The sequence below is a fragment of the Tamandua tetradactyla genome, chromosome 11 (genome assembly GCF_023851605.1).
Source record: "Tamandua tetradactyla isolate mTamTet1 chromosome 11, mTamTet1.pri, whole genome shotgun sequence".
In the NCBI taxonomy this organism is placed as follows: domain Eukaryota; kingdom Metazoa; phylum Chordata; class Mammalia; order Pilosa; family Myrmecophagidae; genus Tamandua; species Tamandua tetradactyla.
The window spans coordinates 41250377-41258307 of NC_135337.1; the positions used below are offsets into that span (position 1 = coordinate 41250377).

Here is a 7931-nt window from a genome sequence, read left to right on the forward strand (position 1 = left end):
GCTGACAACTGAATCTAACTACCACACACACCATACCCCTTACCCCTCCCTTTTATTGATCACTAGCATTTCAATCTAAATTTATTTTAAAATTTGTTCCCCCATTATTTATTTTTATTCCATATGTTTTACTCGTCTGTTGATAAGGTAGATAAAAGGAGCATCAGACACAAGGTTTTCACAATCACACAGTGACATTGCAAAAGCTATATCATTATACAATCATCTTCAAGAAACATGGCTACTGGAACACAGCTCTACATTTTCATACAGTTCCCTCTTTTGTCTCAAATTTGCCCAGACTTGGACATCCCTCTTAAGTCACATTTAAAAACTCCTGGAAATTTGTGGATATTTTAGTTCTGGCCGATAAGCATCTCTTCTACCTTTCTAACAACGGTATGATTTTCTTTGGTGAAATCACCACTCTTGAATTGTGTCATGCCTTGGTGTTTCAGTGAATCCTGGTACCTGCACTTCTACTACAGTATATGAAGAAGTTTCTCTTTCATAAATTTCATCTCATTATCCTGTTATGGTCAAAAGTAGTTGTGTTAAGCTTGTCCAATCAGATGATCTTTTCTTAGATTATTTTAGCCTTTTAGATTTGACACAGAGACAGAAGAGATGGATGGAGAGCATGGATCCTAGTTGCTGTTTCCTGTATAGATTGTCCCAGCTCCAAGGACATCTTAATATATTTGGCTTCTGGTCTCTGGAGCTGTTTTGCTTCCTGCCTATCTCTAAGACTGGAGTCTGTGGTCTTCCATTATTTGTTTTCTAATAAATTCCCCTTTGAATATATTACCTAAAGGTAAATATAATCTTAGTTGCTTCCATCTAAAGAGCCCCAGCTGAAAAAAGACTAGTTTATTAAACCTGAAAGTTTAATCTATAAAAATGCTCAGCATTTGCTGGACAGGGAAAGCCTCTTCCAATAGAAAAGCTCCAGTGGAAGCTAGACTATCAGAAGATTTCTTCATGAGCTTAGAATCAGAACAAGAAAATTTATATGTGAGCATAAGCTTAATTATGACCTTATGATTACAGTATTCTCCTCAATATAAATAGTTCTGTCAAAAATATTTGATGCCGATTGGCCAGGTTGGGCATCCTCTCTTCCAACAATGTTTGGATGGGCACTGCCAGTGTGTTCCTTCTGTGACTTCTTTTTCTTTGCTTTGAACGGATTGATCCAACTTGGATGTGCTAATTCTTTCAATTAGCTTACAGGCCATTTGTCACTTGCCTGAGAGCCTGTCTACTTAAGTAAACTTTGCATTCATTCTTATACTTTGAGAGCAACAAGTTTGTTTCCATCCTTGAGAATTCTTAGAGAGTTCATTTGCCACTACAGTTGAACTCCCAAGGTACCCTAAACTTGGGGATTTTGTCTTCTTTTGACCCAAATAGCAACTAGATCAGCACCTTTGACCAGCATAAAATCCTGAATGCCTTAGCCCATAGACGAAGTTTTCATTAATGAAGACAGGACTTTGGGATGCATCAGCTGGCATTTGACTTGTAACTGGAGTACACTCAGGACAAAATTTCTGGGTGGCTATCCTGTAAAAAGTTTATCAAATCTATCCCATTATTCAGGGATATTCCTAGACAGATCTTTTAAATTGACTAGTATTTAGCATAATGTATTATATTGGACATGAATCAATAAATTAATGGAATTGTAATTTCTTAGTGTCAAGTTGGGACAAATTGATCCTTTTTTTTACTCCTCACAGAGTCTTTACCTGGAAAGCCAGCTATACTAGAGCTAGCTTCACTAATGACTTTCACCATTGCCCCATCACCTAATTTGCCCGTGGTTGGCCTGCTATTTGTTAGAGGACGTTCATTATGGGACAGTCTCAAGTTGTAGAAATTTACATAAGAACTTTTACACCTACTGACTGTGAGCCCGCCTCACCTAAATAGAGAATGGATCCTTAATTTTACCAATCAATTGAAGACTAGAATATGAAGAATAAAGTTACAGATTAGTCTCTTAGATAGAGTGGGCTTAACCATATGTTTAGGTCAATGTTTCAATAACATCTACTCAAGATGCTAAAACTATGAATTTTAGTTTATTAGGAATGTAACAAATTTTTTTGTGCCAACATATGGATATTGATGTAATCAGATAAGTGATTGACTTTAAAGGAAAAAAATAGGAGGTACTAGTGACAGTATATCAAACAGGAAGTCAAGTTATAAAGTTCTGTTCAAGAGAAAACTAGGTTAGAATCTTCTCTGGATCCCCAATTTGTTGTGTGATCTCAGACAAGCTACTTAACCTCTTTAAGCTTCTATTTCTTTGTCTATAAAATGGGGCTAAAAATAATATTGTTACTATATCTTGACCAATAGAATCACAGTGGTCATGAGTGAGTCTGAGACAGCTTAATGAATAGCAGCATTTTTGCTGCCCCATTTGATGTCCTAGTACTGAGATGTTTTCTGAATGTAACAGGACATTGAACTGAACTGTTCTTGTGTCTCAATTTGCAGCTAAATCCCCCCAAAGAAGGATGGTAATCTTCCTATTCTAAAAGCCTGCTCCAAACATCCTTTCAGGAACTACTGAAAAGGTAGGAAAACTAGTCCTGCCTCCATCACTTCCATTTGTATATGCAGAAGACCAGGAAGTCAAAGTAAATAATCAGAGAAGTTGTCGCTCTAGTGCATTCTTGACACCCACTTCCTCCACATCCCAAACCAAGTAAGAGGAGATCTAAGAGACAGTTTTAAATTTGCAAGGGTACCTTAAAAGGGGTGGGGGTGGGGGAGACTGGCTTCTTTTCTCCAGGTGGATGTCTGCATATGAAGTGCATTTAAGTAAGAGAAGGAAATTGTGGAGAGTTGGCAGGAAGAGAGGGGTTGGGAATATTGTGTAAAGTCATAGTGTTTGGCCTTGCAAGTTTCCATGCATTTCTGGTGAACCTTGAGGATGCTGCAAGAGATAGCTGCCCTTGAACTATCAGACAAGGATGCTGACCAAGTGCTGGATGAAGGGACACCAGTAGCAGGAGGCTGTAGGGTATCAGGGCACAGGCAGATACAGAGGGAGGGTTTGTTGGAACATGTCAGGACAGCATTTCCCTTGACAAAGTAGTCAGCAGGCACTAGGCCTTACAGAATTCAAATTACTCTGTATTCTAGTTACACTTGCATTTTTATGTGATTCTTATCCACAATCACAATAGGATTACAATAATGGTGAAAAGCAATAATCTCTAGTTTAGCGCCCACCAGTAAAATCACTGGAATCCCAGTTCGCCAAATCCTCCCTATCTATTAAAGAAGTGTCCTGTGTCTCTTAACAAACTCCTTGATACAACAGATGTCCACTTACCTCATCTTGTTATTTGCTATTTCAGCAGAGATCATGATGCTCCCAGGCATCTGAGCTATGGTCTTTTATTATTTACTAGTGGTTTTGTTTCGGTTGTTCTTCAGTCCTGTTCCAATGTTCTCCAAGTAGAATAGGGAAAAATATTCTCTTCTTCTCTCTTTGTGTATGCTAAGCCTCCACCTCTGTTCATTTCTCCTCTGTAGTCTAGCTTGACTCTTCCATGTGACTCAATATCATAAGTATTCTCCTTTAAAGCTAATCTGAGGCTCACCAACTGATTGATACTCAAAACCATCTGAGCCCTATGACTCTGACCGTGCCCTGGAGTCAAGTGTTGAACCTCAGCCTTTTCTCCTCCGGATGGCTCATTTCTCCATCAGACCATCAACATCATCTTTTTCATGCTTGAGGGCTGTTAGGGTACCTCACCCTTGGGCAGCTTTGGGGTCTTATTCCTGGTAGTCAGGGATCAGCCTCAGTATTTCCAAGATTTTCTTGATTCCTTGGGTCTCCGTGCAAATACTACCCTGGCTGGTCTCCTTTTCTGGCAGCCTCTGGGGCAAGCCAAACTTTTTGGCTTTTTTTTTTTTTTTTCATTCTTAAACTTTTTATTTCGAAATAATTCCAAACTTAAGGAATCGTTACAAACATCATGCAAAACCCATACCAAAAACTTCAATATATCTTCATCTATCAGATACCCAGCTCCAATACCTTTTAACATTTTGTCACATTTGCTGTGTCATTCTACCTATCTATCCAGCCAGCCAGCCAACCATCCATCCATCCATCTATTCACTCATCCATCCAAACTCATTGGATTTTGAGATGTGTATTAAGTTTAGAACTTGATCTGGTACTGCATCATAGAGTAAATAATTCTTTCAGGTGATGCTAATGGGAAAAAAGATCTGAGGAAGAAGGGGTATGTATTAGTTTGTTAAGCTGCCATAATACAATATACCAGTAATTGAATGGCTTTTAAAAAAGGAATTTAATAGTTATAAGTTTACAGTTCTAAGACCATGAAAATGTTCAAATTAAGGCACCAACAAGAGATTTACCTTCACTTAAGAAAGGCTGATGCCATCTGGAACACCTCTGTCAACTGGGAAAGCCGGTGGCTGGCATTTGCTGGTCCCCTGTTCCTGGTTTCCATTGCTTTCAGCCTCTATTTCCTGTGATTTTTTTCTCTAGGTGTCTTTTGGCTATCACTTAGCTCCTCTGAAACACAATTCTGGGTTCTGGTTTGCTTCCTATCTCATGAGAAGGCACATGGTGACATCTGCTGAGCTCTACCAGGGACTAGGCATCTGCTCTGTCTGTCAGTATTCTAAGCATCTCCAAATATTTGTGTCTCTGTCAGCTCTGAAGCAACTGTTCTCCAAGCATCTGCATCTGCTCTGAAGTTTCTCCAGAATGTTTCCACTTTTAAAGGGCTCTACTAAACTAATCAAAACACACCTTGAATCGGTGGGGTTACATCTCCATCTAATCAAAAGGTCACACCCACAGCTGGGTTCGCCACATCTCTGTGGAGATAATCTAATCAAAATCTCCACCCTACACTATTGAATCAGATTAAAAGAAACAGCTGAGCCCACAAGAGTGGATCAGGATTAAAACATGGCTTTTCCGGGGTATATAATAGTTTCTAACTGGCACAGGATATGTTTGTAGTTTTTTAGAAATAAGTCTCACAGTTTATTTTCTCTGATGAAATCATACCTTTATAATCCAGCTTTTTCATAATGGCAAATCTCAAGATTTTCCCTTCTAACTGCTTTCAGAAATCCAATAGCTACAGGTGATTGCTAACAACCATACACATTATTTTGTAATATGATGAATAGTAACAGAGTTTAATAAAAGGGAAAGAGCCAAGCAAATTTTTTTAACAAGAATAGATTTAACAGGATTTGTTTTCAAGCTGTTATTTGGGATATTTAAATAAATCCCAAGTGCTCTGATTTTTTTAGCTTTTAGTGTGCCTTACTTAGTTTTAAGGACTTTTTAAAAACTTGAAATAGGAGCATAAAGAGAAACCCTTTCAGTTGCTGGGTATGGTATAGTTTCCTCCATCAGCTTCATAAAAGGTTATGCCATCACATCTGTGAAAGATGCTTCTGCACTAATTATACTACATAAAAAGCTCTCCCCAGTTCTTAGGGTTTTTAAAGGCAATGACAGTGTTTTCAGGGTTCAACCATTTTGAGATCAAAGTTCACATCCAGGGTCACACTAATTTGGGGAGATATTTTAGTGCTTAACAATCAAAGGTGCAATCCTCAAATGTAAACCTCCTCCTTGTCATAGAAACCCCAAGAGTATATCTATCAAAAATGGAATATTTAGATTAATCGGGGCTTTGCGATAGTGTCTGGATCTGGTCAACCCAGGTAGGTATGGGTTGTCCTTGGAAAGATCTCTGAGCTGAGAGGCCCCATAACCTTCTTCAATCATCCTCATCCTCTGAATGCCCTTCTATGTGTCTGAGAGCTTTCTTTCTCATTTAAATTTTTTATCTCCTAGTGGAGATAAAGGAACAGCTGGTCAATATCTGTATGAAATTCCTTTCTCACTGATATTCCTAACCCTCTCTTACTTGCTTAAAAAATGAAATCCCAATTTCTTTATTTAAAATGTCGTCTTACTAATTAAAAATGGAAAAGAAATCCCAGTTCCTTATAAATTTAGTAAAAATTGCTGTCCTCTGAAACCACAGGGAATGTATTGATTTGAAAAATGTCATTCACCACTTCATAAAGAGTTTGATGGCTATCTTTTTATGAACATTTATTGAGGAGAACAATTTCCCTACTAAAACACTGTTTTCATGAAAACTTAGGTGGGGAGATGTGAATCAGGTGGTATTTTTCCCAGAAACCTTGACTTCCCAGGGTAGTCTCAATGCTTGTAGAAGGCACTGATCCCTAAAATCATCCCCAGACTCGCAGATTTGCCTAAAAGGATACGTAGGGCATGGTCATTTCAGAAATGCTTTGAACTGGTTGATCTCAAAATGTGAGAATTAATTTAAATAACAGTGAAGTACTGGAAGGCCAATTAGGAGAACAATAATTTCACATCTAACCTTCTCAAACAGTCACAAACTTTAATACTTCTGTGGTTTCTGCAACATGGTTGAAGTTTATAAAAGTCAAATTTTTGCTTACAGCAACTAAACATTCATCGCTTTGCAAACAGGCATCCCCATATTTCTCAATTTATGACCATACAAGGGGAAGAATGTTATTTCATATCTAGAGATATTTTAATAAAAGCCTTCCATGTTCCTGTCCTTTGTTTCAATTTTTAACAGATGATAGTATATCATATTTGATTCCTAAAGAGACAAGTTGCTTTAAGCACTATGAAATACATGAACTTTAATATAAAACAGTAATGTGGATTTCTTGACTGGAGGATTAAGACAGAGAAAAAATGCCATTGTGTTAATGGTGGATTCGTGTCATTTTACAGAAATTTCCTATTTCTAATAGTGCAATGGAGGCAGCAGTAGTACTTTCTGAGTGGTTCTAATGTGTGGACCGTGGTGCTAAGCTCTTTAAGATATTTCACGTCTCTGAATGATCATTATTACCTTCTCTACTTACAGCCCTATTAAAAACTGAACTTAGAGAGGATGAGTGACTTGCCCAGGTTCATTCGTCTATCTGACTTCAAAGTTGTGCATTTAGACCATTTAATGGAATTTCATTTTCCCCTGGAAAAACACATCAGTTATTCACTGCTTGAGGGCTTTAAAAATCTCAAAGGGATTCCAATTTAAAACCAGAAAGTCATATGCAAATGATTCAAAAGAATGTTGAACTCAGCCATTAGCAGTACTCCAAGAGAACTTATCTTATCCTAAAGCTATCTTTAAAAAAAAAAATTAAGTTGTTTGGAAGGAGATTGCCTTTTCCAGTTATTAAAAAAATTATTAACCCCTTACCTACTTTTTGTAGAATTTCCCCCATTTGGTCTCTCTCCTGTTGACCTTGCTCATTTATTTATTTTCTCTTATCCTAGAAAGACTGCTCATTGATTGAACAACTTGAATGGACGTGAGGACATATGGGCACCTCATATGACTGCAATCTGTATAGAAGAGGACTTGAAGATTATGATGCTTTAAATATATTGCCTGTTGTCTAATAATTTTGACCATTTCTCTCTTTTTCCATGTGATATTTTTGTGTGTTTGTGACCAAAAACCTCACTTATGTCCTATGATTCACGTCAAGTAGAGCCTAAGGCTAGAAACATGATGAGATCTCATACCTAAGATTTGCTTTTCAGTAAGTTCTGGTTTTCTCTAAGTAATGTAATCAAAGCAAAGAAGGATCAGTGAGATGCTATCCTATTCTATTCTAATTTCCTGATTAAAGTATGGCTTATAGTATCTATTTGCTTATTAGAGGCTCTGCATTTAGTAACTGCCCTCATTACTTATAAAATTTTGTGATTTTAAATTCCACCATGCTGTGCAATCAGATTTACCTATAACTTAAATTAATATTGGATTCTTAAAGTTAAAAAAAGCCTAGCTTTTCCTAAATTCAGTTATAAA

The 7931-nt window shown here is 37.4% G+C and overlaps 1 protein-coding gene across 5 annotated transcripts in view; it reads left to right on the forward strand.

Annotated features, from left to right (window-relative positions):
- Positions 1-7708, forward strand: part of TTLL7 (tubulin tyrosine ligase like 7) — a 212516-nt gene extending 204808 nt beyond the window's left edge. The window contains exons 25-26 of one of the 5 annotated variants that reach the window (XR_013159370.1): positions 2512-2591; positions 7391-7708. The gene's annotated coding sequence lies outside the window, so the exon portion shown is untranslated. The remainder of the gene's footprint in view (positions 1-2511; positions 2592-7390) is intronic. The other 4 variants (XR_013159371.1, XR_013159373.1, XR_013159374.1 and 1 more) reach the window with 4 other exon arrangements.
- The last annotated feature ends 223 nt before the right edge of the window (positions 7709-7931 follow it).